Source organism: Lactuca virosa, chromosome 7, assembly GCF_052849685.1.
Source record: "Lactuca virosa cultivar CGN04683 chromosome 7, Lactuca_virosa_CGN04683_v6, whole genome shotgun sequence".
Lineage (NCBI taxonomy): Eukaryota > Viridiplantae > Streptophyta > Magnoliopsida > Asterales > Asteraceae > Lactuca > Lactuca virosa.
In genome coordinates, this window is record NC_136432.1 from 112,534,216 (window position 1) to 112,556,442 (window position 22,227).

A 22,227-nucleotide genomic window follows, 5' to 3' on the forward strand; every position below is an offset into this window, starting at 1 on the left:
TTACAAAAATTGGAAGTAAAATGCATAAATTCGAGAAGTCTCGCTAGGACCGAAAACCCCCGCATAGGCTTCAAGTTTCGGACCGAAAACTCTTCGGACCGTAAACGCCTCGCAATCGCAAACCATTTCCGGCCCTAAATCCTCGAACCGCAAACAAGCTCGGACCGCAAACGGTTTCCAACCGAGAACCCTCAGTCTTATCCTCTCGGTTTGCAAACCCATGCATGTGTCACGTCACGCTTATCCTCCTATATGATCATGGAACCGAAAACACTTCCTCACTTCTACACCTTCTAACCAAAAACACACTCTTTGCTCTCAAGATCTTCAACCGAAAAAGCCTTGAATCTCCTTAGGATCTTGCTAAGAACACCAAGTGTTCTTCATTTCAGCAAGCTATCACCTTCCTTTTTCAGCTGAAAAATCCTTGAATCTCCTTAGGATCTTGCTAAGAACACCAAGAATCTCCTTAGGATCTTTCTAAGCCTTGAATCCTCTCGGTTCGCAAAACCACCATTTTCTCTCAACTATCATCCGAAAAAGCCTTGAATTTCCTTAGGATCTTGCTAAGAACACCAAGTGTTCTTCATTTCAGCAAGCTATCACCTTCCTTTTTCATGATCTTCAACCGAAAACACTTGAATCATCTTGGTTTCACCAAGAACACCAAGAACACACCCTTTGAAACTTCATGTGGCCGAAAACCCAAGGCTGACCGAAAACGCAATGCAGCCTCACGAAATCACTTCTAACACTCCTTTTTGTAAGTGAATATTACACATTAGTCTATTTCATTAACATACTTGTCATTATATTCACTAATTGTATGCATATATATTACGTGAAATGCTTATAGGAATCGGTTGTGTTACGGGACTTAACTTGTGGAAATAACATCCTATATCGAACCTTCAATCGAATCACTCACATAAGGTGAGTCCATACCTCTATAATTTACCTTTTTCAATGTTTTTAGGGGGAGAATACAAGCAAAACACAATATAATTGTGTTAACACTTACATGTGAAAGAAAACAAACAAAAAAATTATTATGCTTAAATATTGTTAAAAACCATTTTCAAACTCTTTTTAAACTATTTTAGATTTCCGTTTATATCAAAATTATATTCATTTGTATATTTATGTATAAATAGGCTTTAACAGACTTAGGAATATTGCTAATAACGTAACTCTTGTTCCTTGTTTGGTTGTGGGCTTAGGGTAGGATCACTAGTCCGACTGTCTGCTAAATCCTAATTATACATGCTAAATATATACATGAGCATTAAAACTCATTTCAAAAACATACTTAACTCATTTGTATATATGCTGAACAAATGGGTCTTTTCTCCAAATCATTTACAATTTAAACAAACATACTAGTAAACTACAGTGGGTATAGTTTAAAGAATCAATTCATACTATCTTCTAGATCAGAGAAACACTACATGAATCAATACATACATACTATTACTTTTCATTATAAAGTACATTATTCATTTACAAGAACAAGAAGGCACATACATACTACACGTAAACAAGTTAACTAGAATGTGAAATACTACTTCATGGTACTTAGCAAAATCCTTGGTAAGTCATGTTTTATAACCAAAGTCTCCTGGAGGGAGAACGTGAATTTGTGTATAGATCTATACGGGACTGACAATCCCGCACCTTGGCTGTTAGCTACAGTTGGGAATGGCAGGTCTACGGGTGACAAATGTCATATCTTTTTCGACGCCTGAAGAACGTCGTGTATATACTAATCAATTAAGTATGGTTATAACATCATTCACATTAAACATTAACTAAACAATTCAGTTTACAAGACAAACATTTATTCAATGGTTTTATTTTAAACAAAACTACTAAAAGATATTTTCTTCCATTACATACATACAGTAATGTTCTTACATGAACAAGTATACTATTTTTCTAGTAAAGATAGTCTACAGTTATGGAAAACTTACATTTACACTACTTCAAGTACAAACTTACAGTTTACACTATTTCAAGAGAACAAAACATACAAACAGTTGGGTCTTGGGTAAAAGACTACTTTTCATTTTAAGTAGAAAATATAGGATTTTCTGGGAAGTATGCTAACATTTTCATGAAACAAATAAAAACATTAGACACTAAATACTTATGAACTCACCAACTTAAATGTTGATACTCTTTTTTCAAAATAACTTGTATTCTCAGGGAACTAGTAGACAGGTTCACTAGCACAGGTTTTGAGAAGACAGAGCATGTTCAAGACTCGTCTTTTATTTTGCTATATATATGGTGTCATACAACTATACAAAGAACACACATGTATTAACTGTATTATTAATGCAATGGATGTTGTTTCTTTTTTTACTATTGTGCATTGTTATGATATTGTACATGACGTCCTCCACCCCCGAATGTTTCCGCCATCTCGGTTTGGGGGTGTGACAATCATCGATAAACACAGTCATAGACGGATCCAACATCGGCCTGCATACGCAGTTCATGAGGTCCATGAACGCGGCTCGAGCATTAGTGATCCAAAAGGGCATCACCACAAACTCGTAATGACCATAACGAGTCTGGAAGGCCGTCTTCTGCACATCATCCTCTCTGATCTTCATCTGATGATTACCCGAACATAGATCAATCTTGTAAAACCAAGATACATCCTGAAGCTGGTCAAACAAGTCATCAATCCTCAGGAGTGGATAACGGTTCTTCACCGTAAGCTTATTCAGCTTCTGGTAGTCAATACACATCCGATGTGACCCATCCTTCTTCTTCACAAACAGGATCGACGCTCCCCATGGCGAACTGCTCGTCGAATGAATCCCTTGTCTAACATCTCCTGCAGCTATGTAGACAACTCATGCATCTCAGGATGAGCTAAACAATACGGTGCTTTGGCTATCGGAGTCGCACTAGGAACCAGGTCGATCCTAAACTCCACCTGCCTCTCCAGAGGCACTCTAGGCAAGTCATCCACGAACACATCCGGGTACTCCCGCATAATCGGCGTAACATCAACAGTCGCCTTACCCTTCTCCTGGGTATCCATAATATAGGTGACATATCCAGAACAACCCTGCTAAAGAGAGCGTCTGGCTCTAGCTGTTGCACATAGAATCGACCCATGCTGAGCAGTCTCTCCATGAACCACGAACTCTCCCCCACTTGGGGTCTGAATACAAACCATCTGATGCTCACAATCAATCACTGCCCCATTGGGGCTCAACCAGTCCATCCCCATAATAACCTTGTTCCTGCGTAAAGGAATAGGAACCAAATCAATCGAATACTACTCACTGAACATCTCTAGAACACGATCCCGATGAACCCTCGATACCCGGACATATCGATCATCCTCAATCTCAACCTCTAATAGGCAATCCAGCTCCCCCATAGCACCAACAAACCTCTTGATGAGCGCAAGAGATATAAAAGATCGAGTAGCCTCTGAATTAAACAATACCAAGGCAGAGATATCGTTCAAGAGGAACGATCCCGTCACGACATCAGGTGCTGCGCAAGCCTCCTCGACTGTCAGCAGAAAAGCCATGCTCCTCACAACAGGCGCATCTGCCTTGCCCAAGCAACCATCAGTAATTCGTAGAGTCGCTGGAGCGGGTGTTGCTACTGGTCCCGCTGCTACCAAACTCGGAAAATTAGCCTTCTTATGGCCCCTCTGATTGCAATTGAAGCAAATCAGATCAGATACATGGGTGGTGGTGGTAGTAGCAGTGCAATCACTGCTAATATGACCCGTCTTGCCGCACTTGAAGCAGCTGGAACCACCCAACCTGCACGTCCTCTTGTGCGTCTTTCCGCACTTGTCATAGCGGCCCCGGCCCTGTTGGCCCCTCAATCTCGAGTCAAAAATCTTGACCGAACCCTATGAACCCTAAACCTGATCCGGCTTCGCCTTCCTCTCCATATCCAATTCAATCTCTCACTCTCTATGGCCCTCAATATCATATCATCTAGTGTCCTACAACTGGATCGGCTCACAAACTGCCGGATATCACTACTCAACATCTCATGGTGCCTCGCCTTCTTCATCTCCTCATCCGCCACATACTGCGGAACCAGCAACACCGTCTCGCGGAACATAACAGTGATCTCAGCCACCTTCTCAGTAGTCTGGCGATGGTCTTAGAACTCCCTTGGCAACTTTCGAACCTCAATCACATGTGAGAAATCGGACCGAAATCTCGTCACAAAATCCTCCCAAGTCATGGAATCATTCGCCTTGCCTCCCAAGGCATGTCCTACCTCCTCCCACCAGTCTCGAGCACTGTCTTTAAGAAGATAGGAAGCAAGTCTCACATTTTCCCCATCGGGACAACTGCTAGTGCGGAAGGCATTAGGACATCCACTAACCAATGTCTGCTCGCGATCGGGTCCTTCTTCTCGAAGAACTCTGGGGCCCCACATGACCGGAACTCACATAAAGTCAAAGTGCAAGCTTTTTTAATCGCTACCATCTCAGAACTGAATGATCCCAAGCGCTCATCTAAAACCTCTATGATAACCTCATTGATCGTACCAAAGATCAGAGGAGTCTGCTCGAGTACGTTGCGGGTAATCTCTGATGAAATGAACTCCCGCATCTGATCATCCAACATCTAAACTCCAGAAACCGAGCCTGAACCCTCACCAGCACCATAACCACTACCATGTCTTCCTCGAGTGACCACCATACTGAAAATAGACCATTCAAACCTTCAGAACATACATATATAATCATTGATAGATTCCATACTATACAACCTTCTTGGTATCATCGCAACTTTCCTTGACTCGAGTACGGATCCTATGCTTTCAGTAGTATGGGGCCATACTACTTTCCACATATATTCGTACTTTCTTCAAGGATCGCTTTGAATCCCCTAAGTCACTCCATTATCCACACAGATAATCCTCAACAAGACAAGGCTCTCATCACTAAATCTCTTTTTAGATTTCCTAGGGCCACCACCACACTACCCCCCGCCATCATCTGTAGACAGAACTCCCCCTAACTCCCTCTAAATAGCTCACGAATACAGTTACATATCACCGACACCAGATAATTCTTCGAACGAGAGGTCTCACACAACAACGGTTGTACTCACACAAGAGTTGCGTAAGAGAGTTAAAACCTAACCTTCTAAAATTATTTAGTCTAAATAATATGTAGCTTAGCATATTCGCCTACTAGTTAGCTGAAGTTAATGAGAACTCCTAGAAAATCAAAAATCAATCAACATTCGAGCATTGAGTAATCGAAATAAAGCGTAATCTAAATATGCCATGCTATCACTGACTGATCAGTACTAGCATTCACGTCTACAAGCTCATATAGCAGGCATACAAATGCATCTCTCCTAGCATTCTATCATGTAATCCTGAGTAGATCCTTATCCCTAATCTAGCATGCGATTCACGGATTCACAATTCAAAGCATAACATAAACATGTATGGGTATTTTGAGAAAACTTACTTCAGCTCGGTCGATTGCATGCACCACACCCCTTTCTTTTATTTGAAACTCTTTTTATAAAACATTTTATTTTTGTAAAATCTACCAAATCCTCAGTTTGAGTTCAGAGACACCCGAGAGTATGTCTGAATCCCTCAAACCAAGGATCTGATACCAACTTGTATCGTCCCAAAAATTAAAGCCAAAAATTTCTTTTTTAATTATGATTAAACCATCATTCAAAACATGCTCATAAAACCATGATAAAATCATAGTATAATCAAAACATCCAAATACGTCATAGTCGAATAAAAAGCGAAACAACATGGTATGTGCGATGCGATCACCCGAGCTCTTCCCCTTGGAACCAGAAGTACCTGGAACATAAACTGAAAACTGTAAGCATGAAGTTTAGTGAGTTCCCCAAAACACCACATACCATACATATCAAACATATAGTGGACCCCGCCCGTCATCGAGCTCCTCTCAGTATAGATCTGTCAGTAATATGAGATGGGCCCCACCACATCACATTCATCAGGCCCCGCCCGATATAAATACAAACACATAAACACATGCAAGAATCACAAAGATAGATAGCATATAGACAAAATTGCAAAAATGGTCCCTATTGTATGCATTTTTTTGGGGTTTTAGTCCAAACCTCGACTTTTTTGGATTGGTGGTCCTTTTGACCATGTTTGTTTGTAATTTTGGTCCCTCGGAAAACTGAAAAGACTAAAATACCCTTTCTGATATATTTTTATATTTTTTCTATTTAATTTAAAGAAAAAATAAAATAAATAACTAATTTGGGCCCACATCTCTCCCCCTCTCTCTATCTCTCTCTCTCTCTCTCTCTCTCTCTCTCTGTGTGTGTGTGTGTGTGTGTGTAACCCACTATCTTCTAAAACATACTTACACAACTTCAAAATCGAACCCAGGAAGCTCAAAATCATATGTTCAGATGTTCTTAATCAAACATAGTTCCATAAACATAAAAAACCATTTTTGTGCAGGCTCTGAGAAACTTCAAAATTAAACCCAAAAACCTCAAACTTATGTGTTCATACCCTCAAAATCGATATGAGAATCTACAACATGAACCAAAAAACAAAAAAATTTACACAAACGATGAAGAAAATTTATGGATAAAGATATTTCTTTTACCCATACTAAACCCATTTCCTTGTCTGCTTTGCCCAATTCAAACCTCTCTAAATCCGATCAAAAACCATAAGAAAATAAGAATCATGAGTGAGCAGCAAGATTGTTAGCTTGCTGGATATTTCTAGACCTATCAGTTGTTTACAAATAATCTCAAAATCAAGTGTTTCCAAACCGTCTCCAAACAGGGTAAATCGATTGTATCCTAATCTGGGTTTCAAATTTGCTTCTTGAACAAAATCACACACGACAATAAACATGAAGATCCATGGTTTGGTGTATTGACAACTCACTGATGAAGAATAATATTCCAGATCAAAGGGAAATGGAGATTAAGGGTTCTAAATCTGCGTTCGTCAGAGAAAGGTGTTATTGGTGGAAGGAGGGGGTGTCATCATCACCGATTTTTGGTTGGATTTGGGGTTAAAAAAAACTATCTCAGGCTTTTTGCAAATCAGAAACCGGATATGAAACTTTTTGCACCCAACTATGGCAAATTGAGAGATGAGTCCGCCAAATGCTCATAACCACCATGAGCAGTAAGTGGTCCGAGGAATTAAGAGATATGTGTGTATGCATCTCAAATGGTTTCAAGAAGGTATATGTGTGTGTGAATCAGAAATCACTCCTTCCTCCGGTCACTGCCCCTCCCTATTTCTTAATCGGAAAAAATTATGATTGCCACCATCTTTGGATAAAAAAACTGGAGCTGGAGAGGACGAGATTAGAGCACTGATGAGGTTCTGCAACAGGAACAACTCTAACAATATGAAGTTCGGACCTGTTTTGATGAACATGATGAAGATAAAATATGGGTTTGTTCTTGAAATAGAGGTTGAAGATAGAAGAGCACAAGAACCGAGAGCATAAAATCGTTTTTGAATTCCAAATCTAACCATATCATTTAGTGTGTGTAATTACAATGTGTATCCATGTGAAATTGTGTGGGTTTTGTTGAGGAAGAAGACGATCAGAGAGAGAGAGAGAGAGAGAGAGAGAGGTGGACCCAGTTTTATATTTAATAATAATAATAGTTTTAAAAAGTGAAAGAAAAATAAAAATTAAATTCATTAAGGGTATAATAGACTTTTTAGTTTGGACAGGGACTAAAACTGCATGTAAACTAGCTCAAAAGGACCACCAATCCAAAAAAGTCGAGGTTTGGACTAAAACCCCAAAAAAATGCATACCACAGGGACCATTTTTGCAATTTTGTCTAGCATATAATATAATCATCAGGCCCCGCCCAGTATACATATAAACACATAATACATGCAAGAGTCACGCAGACACCTAGCATCCTAATCATAACAAACCATGGGCCGACATTGTTGCTTTTGACCCGTCAAGCACAGTGAGGAAACTCACCTCAAGCTGTCGAATCTCTCAGATAATAATTGGACTACTGATTCGGAAATCCCAATGCTAACACCATCAAATAATATCCAATCAATAATTGGGTTACAACCTATAACCGGGATCCTAGTCCAACTGTCCAATACTCAGGGTAAAAGACCATTTTACACCTTCCTAACTTGGCCCAAAACCGAGGCCCAATAAAATAGCACCAAAAAGCCTAATTTGGCCGAAAGCTCTAAAAGATTCCCAAAACCCATTATGGGCCCAAACACAGGAAGGCCCAAAGCCAAACAATAGCTTAAAGTTAGAAGGGTCGATGACCCATCAAGTCCCAACCTCTCCTAGTCCAAAAATGGCCCAAAGTTGCAAAATCCCAATCTAGGCCTGGTACACTGCTCGTACCAGATGTACGCCCAACGTAGTAGGTTGCATGCATATCACGGACACAGGCATGTACGCACATCATACTTTTAAATACGCCCAGCGTACACGCCTATTAAGCACTTTTTCCTTAAGTGCTTAATACTTGCATTCCAACATCTAAATTTCAGATGCAAGTCTAAATGGACGTCCTATTCCATAAAGTCGTGAACTTGGAGCCTTTTCATGGCTCAAAAGGACCGAAACCTCACTTTTAGTATTCTACTTTCACCATAATGAGCTAAGCACATGCATGGTTGATCCACAACCATCAAGATGCTAACTTTATGGACTTAGACCTCAGAAACATCAAGAGTAGCGACTCCTAAGTTCTGGAGTGGAAGGAATCCACTAGATACCATAATATGACCAAAAGGGACCAAAACTTCATAAAGACAAGATCTAAGTAAACAAGGAGCAAGTTCCAAGATTTATACCTCAATGAAGCTGGAAATGATGTGATAAATCTGGATCTACAAGCTCTCCTTTGATACAGGCTCCCTCTTCCAAGTTCTTCTTCTTCAAGTCTCACCAACACACACTAAAACACACACAAAAGGTTCAAATCTCTTCAAAAGGGCTAGGGTTTTGAAATAACGCTCTAAGGGAAATGGTGGCTGAGAAATAATAGAATAAGGGGTCATAATGTTGTTTAAATAGGTTCCAAACCCTAAAATTTAGGGTTTGTCCCCTTCATGCCTATGCCCAGCGAACAAGGAGCACGCCCAGTAAACTCCAACTTTTCCAAAGTTGGCAAAACTGTCCCTAGGGACCAAATTTGCAGAACATTTACACACCAAGGGTCAAAATGAAAAGTACCTTGAATCGAGTGTTACAACCTTTTATATAACCAAAATTCATGAAAAATGGTTATATATAAAAATAAACAATTTCAACCAAGAAGTTGCCAAAGAAGACATGTATGGATTTTTCTTAACCAAAAGAAACCCATGCTTGTTTTCCAAAAAACAAAGATATCAAACTAAAAATCATTCTAATATATAAAATATGGCTCTGATACTATTGATGGGTTTTGATACAAAATATAAGTGTGTTTTTTATAAAAACCGGTCAACAGAATCATTAAAAAATAACAAGCTTATGTTTGAGTTTATAACAAAACCAAACCATCTAGGATTCATTTATAGAGGTTAGAATGATATTAAAAACACCCATAGAGTGTTTTTGAATGACAAACTTTGAAGCATTTTAACCCACTTAGTTTTGGGGTGTTGATAAAGATAGCAAAATTATTTCCCTATATGTATCCACTATTAAGAATAAGGCACTTGGACTGCTAGTTCCTTCTTGTATAAAGTACTTCTTAAGCCTTTAAGTGATTAACTCAAATAAGAACTAAAGGAGAAGCACTTTAATCCACCAAAGACTTGAATAATCTTCAAAAGAAAGCAAGAGAAGAAGCTCCATGTTACTTATGGTTTTGGTGAGAAAGAATAGGAAAGAAGAGAGTATTTCCAAGACTTAAATAACTAGCCAAAAACTCATGCAAGACACTTCTTTAAATATCCATGAAAAATCAAAGAAACCTCATATTATAATCTAAAGTAATGACCTTACTTTAGGGGCATGGGGGCAAATGAGCGAGGTTGACAAGCAACCTCCCATGCCTCCATCAACTCTCAGCCTACATGCTTGAAAGAAGAAAGATTGCTTAAATTTTATAAACTCAAATTTTATAAAATATAAACTTTGTCTTTAGGTAAAAGACAAAAAGATTCAACTAGTCTAAAAGGTTGTTCATGACTTATTAATTCATACCTTATGAAATAATGACTAGTGATACTCTCTTATAATTATTTTCACCAAACAATAATTATTCCCTAATTAAATACAAGCATTGATATTATTTATTAATAATCACATTAATAATAAATATACAAAATGTGCCAACTTGATAAAGGTGTGACCCTATATGATCATATATTATTAGCAATGTCACTTAATAATGATTCTTGGGTATATAAATTCAACACCTTGTCATTACTTGTGCTTGATGCTGATATGCTATTTTATGATACTACCATATTCTTTGTGCTATTTCCATTTTATGAGCTATTTGATATGATGCTTTCACTTTGATGAATTTGATGCATATGACAACTTAGCTTTTGGGAGTACGTCGATAATTTTTTTAACCTTAGCGCATAACATAAAACTACATCTCATAAGTGCATTGTTAATGCAAATTAGGGTTATGCTAGTGTTGATAGTGCTTGTAATAATTGTTTCATAGATATGTTGTATGTTTCTTATGTTTTGTTATGCCTTAGAATCGGTTGATTTGGTAATATAGATGTTATGTGTTAATTGTAATTACATGCAATTATGATTTTTGAAGATTTGGTTGTAATTTGCTATACAAGGTTGATAGTACGATGAAATTTTTTACATGTTTTATTGTTTGTTAAGGTTTTATGAGTAGCATGCCATGTTAAGGTATAATTTCTTTTGCAGGGCATAGGGGTATTATAGGTAGAACCGTGCAAGTCTATACAGCTGGAAGAGATTAATCCATATCGGTTGTGAGTTGCACGGTCTTCCTAGATTGTCGTGTGATACGTGGTTCTCGTGCACCCCGGTATACAAGAGCTAGAGTGGTGCTGACTTTAATTTGTGGTCTGATCAAACATCATTTTGGAATCAGGAGGTGTATTGGTAGAATTGGCACCATTTGTACCGATCATGAATGTCACTGTGAAGTACTTGTACTTTGAAAAGTGTGAGCAACATAAGTGGAGTCTCGGGGTTAGTGTTTCTATGGAAGTCATGAACCACTTAAAACATTCGACTGGCCATGCACAAAAGTAGTGAACATGGGGTTTCTCTTGGGATAGGTAGCATTAAGGGAGACTTGTCTATCATATGGTTGGATAGAAATAATAAAGGGTTGAATATATAACAAAAGGTTGATTATATAATAAAAGGTTGAATTTATAACAAATAGTTTGTTATGAAATAAAAAGCTGGATATATAACAAAATGTTGATTATTTAATAAAAGGTAGAATAAATAATGAAATGTTTGTTGTGTTGAATCTATATGCCCATGGATCATTATTGAGTGATATTGCTAATAATATATGATCATATATTGTAACACCCCGACTCTCAGGTATTAATTTTGCAGCTTTATTTTCATATTGAAAGGTCTACTCGACGAGTTAGATGCCCTGACTCGTCGAGTAAGAACTCTTCGGCCTCGTGTTTAAGTGACCAACTCGCCGAGTCGGAGGCATGACTCGACGAGTTGGAGCAGGAGAATGAAACCATAATTTTTGGTGTTTTGCACCCTATTTAAAGGGTCATTAGCCTCCCTTAGCCTCCGTTACAGCCTCCTTTGAGTCCAGAAACCCTAAAACACATTTTCTCTCCATATTTGTGTGTTTTAAGCTTGGAAGGTGGATCTTGGTGAGAGGAGCTTGAGGATCAAAAAGCTTTGAGCAAGGAACAGTTGGGGACCTAAACTCTACTCCATTTTAGCATCACTTGAAGGTAACAAGTCGTTACCTTGACTTTCCTCCTTCTAGATCTCTTCATGTTTAAGATTAGGGCTTTTCTAGCATGTATGATAACCATTTTCGGGTATGGGCTAGGGTTTGAAGTTGCAACTTCAGATCTGAACTTATCTTGGCCTCTATAGCCATAAAGCTTCCAACTTTAGCAAGTATGAGCTATTCCCTTTGAGTTAAACCCCATTTTAAGCTTGGATTTGGTATTCTAAGTATATAGAGCCTTGCATGCACGTAAAGTTTGCAACTTTATGTGATAAGCATGCCTTGGGAAGCTAGATCTGCCATTTGGAGCCTTGGAATGGCTCAAAATCATCTGGACAATAAATGGACAGTATGAACTCGATGAGTCGGATAAGGAACTCGATGAGTTGGGAAGGGTTTTCCCATTGTTTGGTTTCAGCATGGACTCGGCGAGTGAACAGAGGACTCGACGAGTCAGTTAGGGTTTTCCCCGACTTCTGGACACGCATAAACTCGACGAGTTGGTCGGCGAGTCAGTGAGGGTTTTATGACCTTCTGAACTCTTAAGGAAATCGGCGAGTTGCTAGCTGTACTCGACGAGTTGAGTCAACATGGACTGTTGACTTTGACCTTTGACTTTTTCTTGTACCAAGGGTTGACCAGTTGACTTCTGGGGTTATTTTCGTAAATTGGAAATTTATAGAAATGGTCCTATGGTAAATCTAGGTGATGGAGTCTGTGGTGGTGATGTGAGAGTTTGAGCTTACCACTTCAGTTCCATAGTTGCGAGGTGAGTTTTCCTCACTATACTAAAGGGTCTAAGGCACCAAGGCCGACCCTTTTGGATTGCTATCCTGATATGTTATATGCTCGAGTATTGTATGATCCGTTTGATCAGTATCGTGGTAGATAGGATGTTATATGCTGTTATGATCCGTTAGATCAGTATCGTGGTAGATTGGATGTTATATGTTGCTATGATTTGTTAGATCGGTTTGTCTGTCTATAGATTTTTATGTGATTAGCTGATATATGTGCACATGTTTGATTGGAAGTTGAGGCTTATCTACTTTGTGCGAAAGCCAATAGACCTAGGCATTCCAACCTGATGGTTGTGGGCCGTGAGTATTCCATCCCGATGATGATTGGACTCGTAGTATGTGGGCATTCCAACATGTTGGTTGTGTGCATGGGGTATTGCATCCCAAGGATGATTGGACCCATAGTATGTTGACATTCCAACCGGATAGCTGAGGGCCTGGGGTATTCCAACCCGATGGTTGAGTGGACCCATAGTACGCTGTTCGTGATTATATGTATATTGTTGTGTGTATGAGTATTTTGGGGGAACTCACTAAGCTTTGGGCTTACAGTTTCAGTTTTGGTTTCAGGTACCTCAGATGATCACGGGAAGGCAAAGCCGTGATTGTACACCTCCTCACATTTTATGACTTTGTTTCTGGGATACTCTGATATGGAACTATTTTGAATATATATTTGTAATAACTATTGGTTTCTAAATGTTTTAAAAAGTTTTTAATTGGCTTGATTTTTTATGGTTATTACAAGTTGGTATCAGAGCCTTGGTTTGAGTGAATTGGAGGAACACTCGTGTGAATCCAGTCTCAAATGAAGGAAAGATTTTCAAAATAATTTTTAAATGGTTTTCAAATAAGTAAAGTAGGATGCAGAGTGTACGATCAGCCGGAGCCAATAAGTAGACCCCAAACTACTATGCAATTATTCGATTATGTGATATGTTAGAACAACATGCTAGTACTAGGCTAGGGATCTTCAGGAATTGCATGATAGAATTGTCTGATTGTATGATGTCTGATAGCCTAGGGTTTTCCTTATATGAGATTGACTTCATTACTGTGGTTGCTTAGTGTATGCATCACGGTTGTACATAATTAAGATCTTATAGCCTGAGAATGTTTGGTTCAGCTTTATTTCATGTTCCTTGTTTGGTTGTGGGCTTAGAGTAGGACCGAGTATTCGGATGTCTATGGGGTCCAGCGTTATGTATGGCTAGCATACACGAGTGCTGCAGGGTTGGTGGAAGTTTCATGGGTGGGTTGTGTGAGGCCGGTATGTCAGTTATGAGATAGTTAGCCTTCCCCTAAAAGTGAGGATTGAGCGACCACCATGTATATGTATATTGTTAGGGTGTTTTGGTGATACTTGAGAAAAATATGGGTAGGTGTGGAAGGTAGTATGGGCCCGTACTACTGAAAGCACAGGACCCATACGCGTAGCAAGGAAGTCACAACCCTTAGGGTTTAGTTGGGAGTTGGTTCCATGTTATTTGTGGGGATTATCTGATATCTTCCTGGTGTATTTTCAATATGGTGGTTACGAGGCGTTTTGTGACTGGATCTAGATCAGGATCAGGGCAGGGCGATCAGGGTGCTCCAGCAGCACCCGAGATTATCGGCCAGGATGGGCCAGTTATGACAGAGGATCGCGTCAGGGAGATCATCCGCACGTAGGTGGTCGAGATTGTCCGGTGTCAGATTCCGGAGATGTTTGGGTCTATTACGACCGCCATGATAGAGTATTTTGATGACAAATATGTAGCCCTAGCTGAGACAGCTGCCACAACATTTACAACAGTTGTAACAACGGCAAGGGGAGGAGCCAGTCGGGGCTTCCAATACCGGGACTTTGATAACACGAAGCCCCCCGACTTTTGATGGGACTCAGGATCCGTTCATAGCCATGAAGTGGCTGTCTGATGTGGAGGGATGTTTCTTCATGTGCTCATGTCCTACTGACCAAATGGTCAGATGTGCCCTGAACTTGCTGAGGTCTGGCGCAAAGGATTGGTGGAGATTGATGACTGGGTCGTATACAGATGACCAGAGAGCTGCTGTTACTTCGGAGCAATTCAGACATATGTTCTGTGCTCGCTATATCCCACGAGTCGAGCGTGGGCGGTTGTCACAAGAGTTCTTGGATCTGAGACAGGTTACGGAGTCGATGACGGAGATCACCCGCATGTTTACCGAGAGGGCGATGTTTTTTTTCCATGAGTTTGCTTCTGAGCAGGATCATATGACACGTTATCTGAGCATGCTCAAGACTGACATCAGTCAGTTTGTTGCCACCCAATGATGTGATACACTGCTGGAGTTACATGAGGACGCTAGGCGGCATGAGTTGGAGATTGAGCTGCAGTTGAGGGAGCAACGACAGGCCCCGTCACAGTCACAGCCGGCACCAAAGCGGTCTAAGACCGCTGATACCAGATTTGGGGGACAGCCAGGCCGCACTTGTGGGAAGTGCAGGAAGGCTCATTTGGGGATTTACCGATCTGGGAGCGGGTGCCACAAATGTGGAAAACAGGGTCATCTAGCCAGGGATTGCAGGCAGCAGACTCCAGCTCCCGGAGTCAGACTTTGTTACCATTGTGAGCATGTGGGCCATATGAAGGCCCAGTGTCCCCTACTAGCCGCCAAGCCGTCGCAGGCTCCCACGCCTGCTACACTGAGGATTACTGACGGGCGGCAGCCCCCGAGGGCTCAGGGACGTGCCTTCCAGCTCACAGCAGAGGAGGCCAGGGCAGCACCAGATGTGGCTGCTGGTATGTTTCTATACCTTATCTTACTGATTATATATGTTTTATGCTTATCTGTTTGTACCTGTGATTAGGTACGTTTTTAGTGAACTCCTTGCCTGCATTGGTTTTATTTGACTCGGGGGCGAGTCGGTCGTTTGTATCTCAGATGTTTAGTAGGGAGTTCAGTATGTTAGTAGGAGAGCTAGAGTGTCCATTGAGAGTCTCTATCGCCAACGAAAACAGAGTTTCCGCTTATTCAGTTTATCGGGGATGTGTGTTGGAGATCTTCGGGGTGTCTTTCCTGATAGACTTGATTCTGATTCCCATGGGGGATGTGTGTGTGATCGTGGGTATGGACTGGATTAGTTGCTTCAGTGCCATGATCGAATGCGAGGGTCAGCGAGTGGTGGTTCGAAACCCAAGTGGGGGAGAAATGATTGTCTATCGAGAGGGTACCAGACTGGGATCAGGGTTTTGTTCAGCTGCCAGGGCTCGGTAGTACATTCAGCACGGGTGTGTGGGTTATCTAGCATATGTGGTGGATACGCGGGTCAGAGATCAGGTTTCAGTATCAGAGATCCCAGTGGTCAGGGAGTTTGCTGACGTATTTCCGGAGGAGTTGCCCGGAGTGCCGCCGGAGAGGCAGGTCGACTTTAGGATCGACCTAGTGTCAGGTGCGGCCCCAATCGCCAAGGCGCCGTACCGGTTGGCACCACCAAAGATGCAGGAGCTGTCATCATAGCTGCAGAAACTGTTGGGCAAGCAGTTCATTCGTCCTAGCAGTTCCCCGTGGGGAGCGCCGATACTCTTCGTCAGGAAGAAGGATGGTTTGCACTGGATGTGCATTGATTACCGTGAGTTAAACAAGCTGACGGTGAAAAACCATTATCCACTCCCGAGGATAAATGATCTCTTTGATCAGTTGTAGGGAGCATATTGGTTCTCCAAGATAGACCTGAGGTCCGAGTACCATCAGGTCAGGGTTAGAGAGGAGGACGTGGAGAAGACCGCGTTCCATACTCGTTATGGACATTACAAGTTTGTGGTGATGCTGTTTGGGCTCACCAATGCCCCAGAAGTATTCATGAACCTGATGAATCGGGTCTGCAGACCGATGCCCGATCGCTCGGTCATCGTGTTCATAGACGATATCTTGGTATACTCCAAGACCCGAGAGCGGCATGAGGAGCACCTTTGGGAGTTACTGGGAGTTTGGAAGCGGGAACGGCTTTATGCCAAGTTCTCGAAGTGCGAGTTTTGGTTACGAGAGGTTCAGTTCCTTGGACACCTCGTTAACCGGGAGGGGATTTTGGTCGATCCGGCCAAAATCATGGCGGTTATGCAGTGGGAGGTTCCAAAGTCTCCCTCGGATATCAGGATCTTTCTGGGATTGGCAGGGTACTACCGAAGATTTATACAAGATTTCTCCAAGATTGCAGTACCCCTCACTCATCTGACGAGGAAGGGGTGGATTTCCAGTGGGGGCCCAAGCAGTAGAGAGCGTTTGAGACCCCCCGACAACGGTTATGCTAGGCTCCAGTATTGACTCTCCCGGAGGGAGTTGAGGATTTTATAGTGTTATGTGATGCATCCATCACAGGACTGGGAGCGGTCCTCATGCAGAGAGGACGGGTGATAGCCTATGCATCGCGGCAGTTGAAGTCGCATGAGATGAGATACCCTACTCACGATCTGGAGCTAGGGGCGGTGGAATTCGCCTTCAAGATTTGGAGGCATTACCTCTATGGGGTCCGTTGTACCATCTATATGGACCACAAGAGTCTACGACACATCATGGATCAGCCGAACCTGAACATGAGACAGCGCAGGTGGCTAGATGTAGTCAATGACTACGATTGTGAGATCTTTACCACCCAGGTAAAGCGAACGTGGTTGCGGATGCTCTGAGCCGTAAGTTAGCTAGATCTTCCACTCCGGCAATATGTATGAGGATATCAGTGGATTCTCCAATTGTGAGCTTGATTAGGGAGGCCCAGGCTGAGGGCATGCGACTAGAGAACTGGAAACTGGAGAGGATTAGGGGTGAGAACACCCGGTTTGTACGGGATAGCCGAGGATTATTGACCCGTTGCGGTCGGGTCTAGGTTCTGATGTTTGGTGGGGTCAGACAGACTATATTGGAGGAGGCTCATAAGTCTCGCTTCTCTATTCACCCGGGGGCCACAAAGATGTATCGGGACTTGCGATTGAGTTATTGGTGGTCGTGCAAGAAGCGAGAAATCGCTTGGTATGTCGAGAGGTGCTTGTGACATCCCTAATTTCACGGCCAGAAATGACCGATTTGTTTATCCTTTATTTGAAAATTAGAGTATATTTTTAAAGAAATATAATGCGGAATTTGTTCCCAGAAAACATGATAAGTATATTATCAAAGCATTTCCAAAGAAATGTATTTTGTTTATATTAAAACTTTGGGATGTCATCGTCAATATAGAAACATAAGCATAAATAGACATTATATTCATTTACACTAGTGATTTAAATCTCCTTTAATCTCTCAGTGTAATATAGCTTCGTATCGACACCTGTGATACAAATATATTGAGTGGGTCAGGTTTGGAAACCTGGTGAGTACATAGGGTTTTCAACCCACAATAATATAATTATTATGTTTAATCATCAAACAATTAACCCAATTACCCATCCCCATTATCTTCATTTAATCTTCCTTAAAGATTTTATCCTAAGGGTCATCTCCTATATCATATTTACCTCTCATCTCCTTACATCTCATTTCCTTATATGTTTGTTCCTAAGGACTTTTCCTAAGGATCATCGCCTGCATCGCATAGACAGTACTAATTCGGGGATTACTCCCTCAATACGTGTCCAGTAAGGGTTAGGGTATCATGGCATGAATACGTATTTACAACATCGCCTGAACTCGTAATTCATAATAGGGGTTAGAGTATCATCGCATGAATACGTGGTTACAACATCGCCTAAACTCGTAATTCATCACCTACAGGTTATGAGCCTGCTAGTGTTTCCACATGACTGTCTAGAATAGTCTGTGGTTGCCATCTATACTCTGGTAGATGACTACATCGCCACATTTCCGGTCAAGGTTATGGTATCTCCTCTCATCTCACATCACCTATTTATCATCACCTATCTATCATCACCTAATTATCATCACATTTCTCTCATCACCTAATTATCATCACCTTTCTATCATCACCTAATTATCACCACCTTTCTACTTTTCTATCATCACATGTATCTCATCACCTAATTATCATCACATTTCTATCATCACCTATCTCTCATCACCTGTTGCTACCCAATATATATTTATAAGTATAAAAATACGTATACAGTTTAAATCACATAAACATGTATAAATCGTTCATCTAACATAGATATCAAGAACACTTATAATATGCACACATAACACATAATTTATATTAAATACATCATATCCATGCGTAAGATGAAAGTAACTATGCACTCACTTGTAGCGTGCTTTGCTAGAATCTAACTAGAAACGGTTAGCGGTTCGTGATCGTCAGGCTCGGGAAGCGAAACGCCTTCAGCAAACGAGAGAGAGAGAGAGAGAGAGAGAGAGAGAGAAGAATTTGCTGTAAGGAATGAAAAGGTCAAACTTGCTATTTATAGGCAGATTTTTGGCCTCTCACATCGTGAGAATTCATTGCTCACGTCGTGAGCCATGGCTGAATCACCTCATAGCTTCACCATCTGCGTTCTAGGCTTGAACAGTGTCTGTTTGACTCCTCACATCGTGAGAATTGATGCTCACGTCGTGAGCTCATTCCGTAGACTTGCCATCTACATTCTAGCCTTGAAAAGTGGCTTTTTGACTCCTCACTTCGTGAGAAAAGAGGCTCACGTCGTGAGTCCAGTCAGATTAGGGTTTCTCACACGTGTCATGCTCTCAGAAAGCTGCATCTTCGGAAGGTCTTAACCTTTGCATACGAGCTCCGTTTTTTACGTTCTTTATATCCACGCGTAGGTGGAGACGTACTCTACAACTTTTATTTAGACTCATAAGGCTAAAAATTACTTTATTATAAACTCACCTTTTACGATTCCCGGTGTCGTTCCGGTCTTGTCGCGAAACTTCGACATGTCATAACTTCTTCGTTATAACTCAGATTTAAGCGTTCTTTATATGTACGGAAACCTTGTGACATATACCACAAATTAGTTAAGATTATTTATTCTAAATAATCCTCTATAAAAAGTCATTTTTGACTCTTTTCGTCTCTAAATTGACTAGCTCGAATCTGCGGGCGTTACAGTGCTTGAACCTGCAGGATGGTCAAGGCCGAGCACCAGAGGCCGCATGGAAAATTGCAGCCTCTGGAGATTCACATGTGGAAATAGGAGCAGATCACGATGGACTTCATCACCAAGCTGCCTAGAACGGCGAAGGGGTTCGACGCTATTTGGGTCATTGTGGATCGATTGACCAAGAGTGCTCATTTCCTGACCATTCGGGAGAGTTCATCGGCCGAGAAGCTGGGAGACTTGTATATACATGAGATTGTCGCTCATCACGGGGTTCCGGTCTCTATCGTCTCAGACTGAGATGTTCGGTTTAACTCCCGATTTTGGTAGAAGTTCCACGACGAACTGGGTACACTGCTGCACTTCAGTACATCCTATGATCCGCAGACGGACGGCCAGAGCGAGCGGACCATACAAACTCTCGAGGATATGTTGAGGGCCTATGTCATTGAATTTGGTGGGAGCTGGGACTCCTACCTACCCCTCGCAGAGTTCTCTTAGAACAACAACTTTCACTCCAGCATTGGTGCCCCACCCTATGAGTTGTTGTATGGATTAAGATGTCGCACCTCAGCCTGTTGGGGCGAGGTGGGTCACAGGGTGATGGTTCGGACCGAGGTAGTCCTGCAGCCAACCAACATGATTCAGCAGATTAGACAGCGGTTGCAGACCGCACAGAGTCGGCATAAGAACTACGCCGACCGGCGTCGATCTGAGTTGGAGTTTCAGGTCGGTGACATGGTACTCCTGAAGGAATCACCCTGGAAAGGTGTGATCTGCTTCAGGAAGAGGGGGAAATTGAGTCCCCGATACATTGGGCCATTTAGGGTCATTGCCAGGGTTGGCAAGGTGGCATATAGACTAGAGCTACCGGAGGATCTTAGTCAGATCCACAACACTTTCCACGTGTCCCAGTTGCAGACGTGCGTATTAGATGAGACAGCAGTAGTGTCCTTGGAGGATATACAGGTCGAAGAGCGCCTGAATTATATAGAGAGATCAGTGGTCGTATTGGAGAGGAAGGTGAAGGTTCTACGGAACAAGGAAGTGCCTTTGGTAAAGGTACAATGGGAGCACGTGTTTAAGTGACCAACTCGCCGAGTCGGAGGCATGACTCGACGAGGTGGAGCTGGAGGATGAAATCCTAATTTTCGGGGTTTTGCACCCTATTTAAAGGGTCATTAGCCTCCCTTAGCCTCCCTTACAGCCTCCTTTGAGTCCAGAAACCCTAAAACGCGTTTTCTCTCCATATTTGTGTGTTGTAAGCTTGGAAGGTGGATCGTGGTGAAAGGAGCTTGTGGATCAAGAATTTTTGAGCAAGGAACAGTTGGGGACCTGAACTCTACTCCATTTTAGCATCACTTGAAGGTAACAGGTCGTTACCTTGACTTTCTTCCTTCTAGATCTCTTCATGTTTAAGATTAGGGCTTTTCTAGCATGTGTGATAACCATTTTCGGGTATGGGCTAGGGTTTAAAGTTGAAACTTCAGATCTGAACTTATCTTGACCTCTATAGCCATAAAGCATCAAACTTTAGCAAGTATGAGCTATTCCCTTTGAGTTAAACCCCATTTTCAGCTTGGATTTGGTATTCTAAGCCTATAGAGCCTTGCATGCACGTAAAGTTTGCAACCTTACGTGATAAGCATGCCTTAGGAAGTTAGATCTACCATTTGGAGCCTTGGAATGGCTCAATAACAACTGGACAATAAATGGACAGTGTGAACTCGACGAGTCAGATAAGGAACTCGACGAGTTGGGAAGGGTTTTCCCGTTGTTTGGTTTCAGCATGGACTCGGCGAGTCAGCTGAGGACTCGACAATTCAGTTAGGGTTTTCCCCGACTTCTGGACTTGCATAGACTCGACGAGTTGGTCGGAAACTCAGCAAGTCGGTGAGGGTTTTATGACCTTCTGAACTCTTAAGGAACTCGGCGAGTTGCTAGCTGCACTCGACGAGTTGAGTCAACATGGACTGTTGACTTTGACCGTTGACTTTGACTTGGACCAAGGGTTGACTAGTTGACTTCTGGGGGTAGTTTAATAAATTGGAAATTTATGGAAATGGTCCTATGGTAAATATAGGTGGTGGAGTCTGTGGTGGTGATTTGAGAGTTTGAGCTTACCACTTCAGTTCGACAGTTGTGAGGTGAGTTTTCCTCACTATACTCAAGGGTCTAAGGCACATAGGCTGACCCTTTTGGATTGCTATCCTGATACGTTATATGCTCGAGTATTGTATGATACGTTAGATCCGTATCCTGGTAGATAGGATGTTATATGCTGTTATGATCCGTTAGATCAGTATCCTGGTAGATAGGATGTTATATGTTGTTATAATCTGTTAGATCAGTATCGTGGTAGATATGATGTTATATGTTGCTATGATCTGTTAGATCGGTTTGTCTGTCTATAGACTGTTATGTGATTAGCTGATATATGTGCACATGTTTGATTGGTGGTTGAGGCTTATCTTATTTATGCAAAAGCCAATAGAC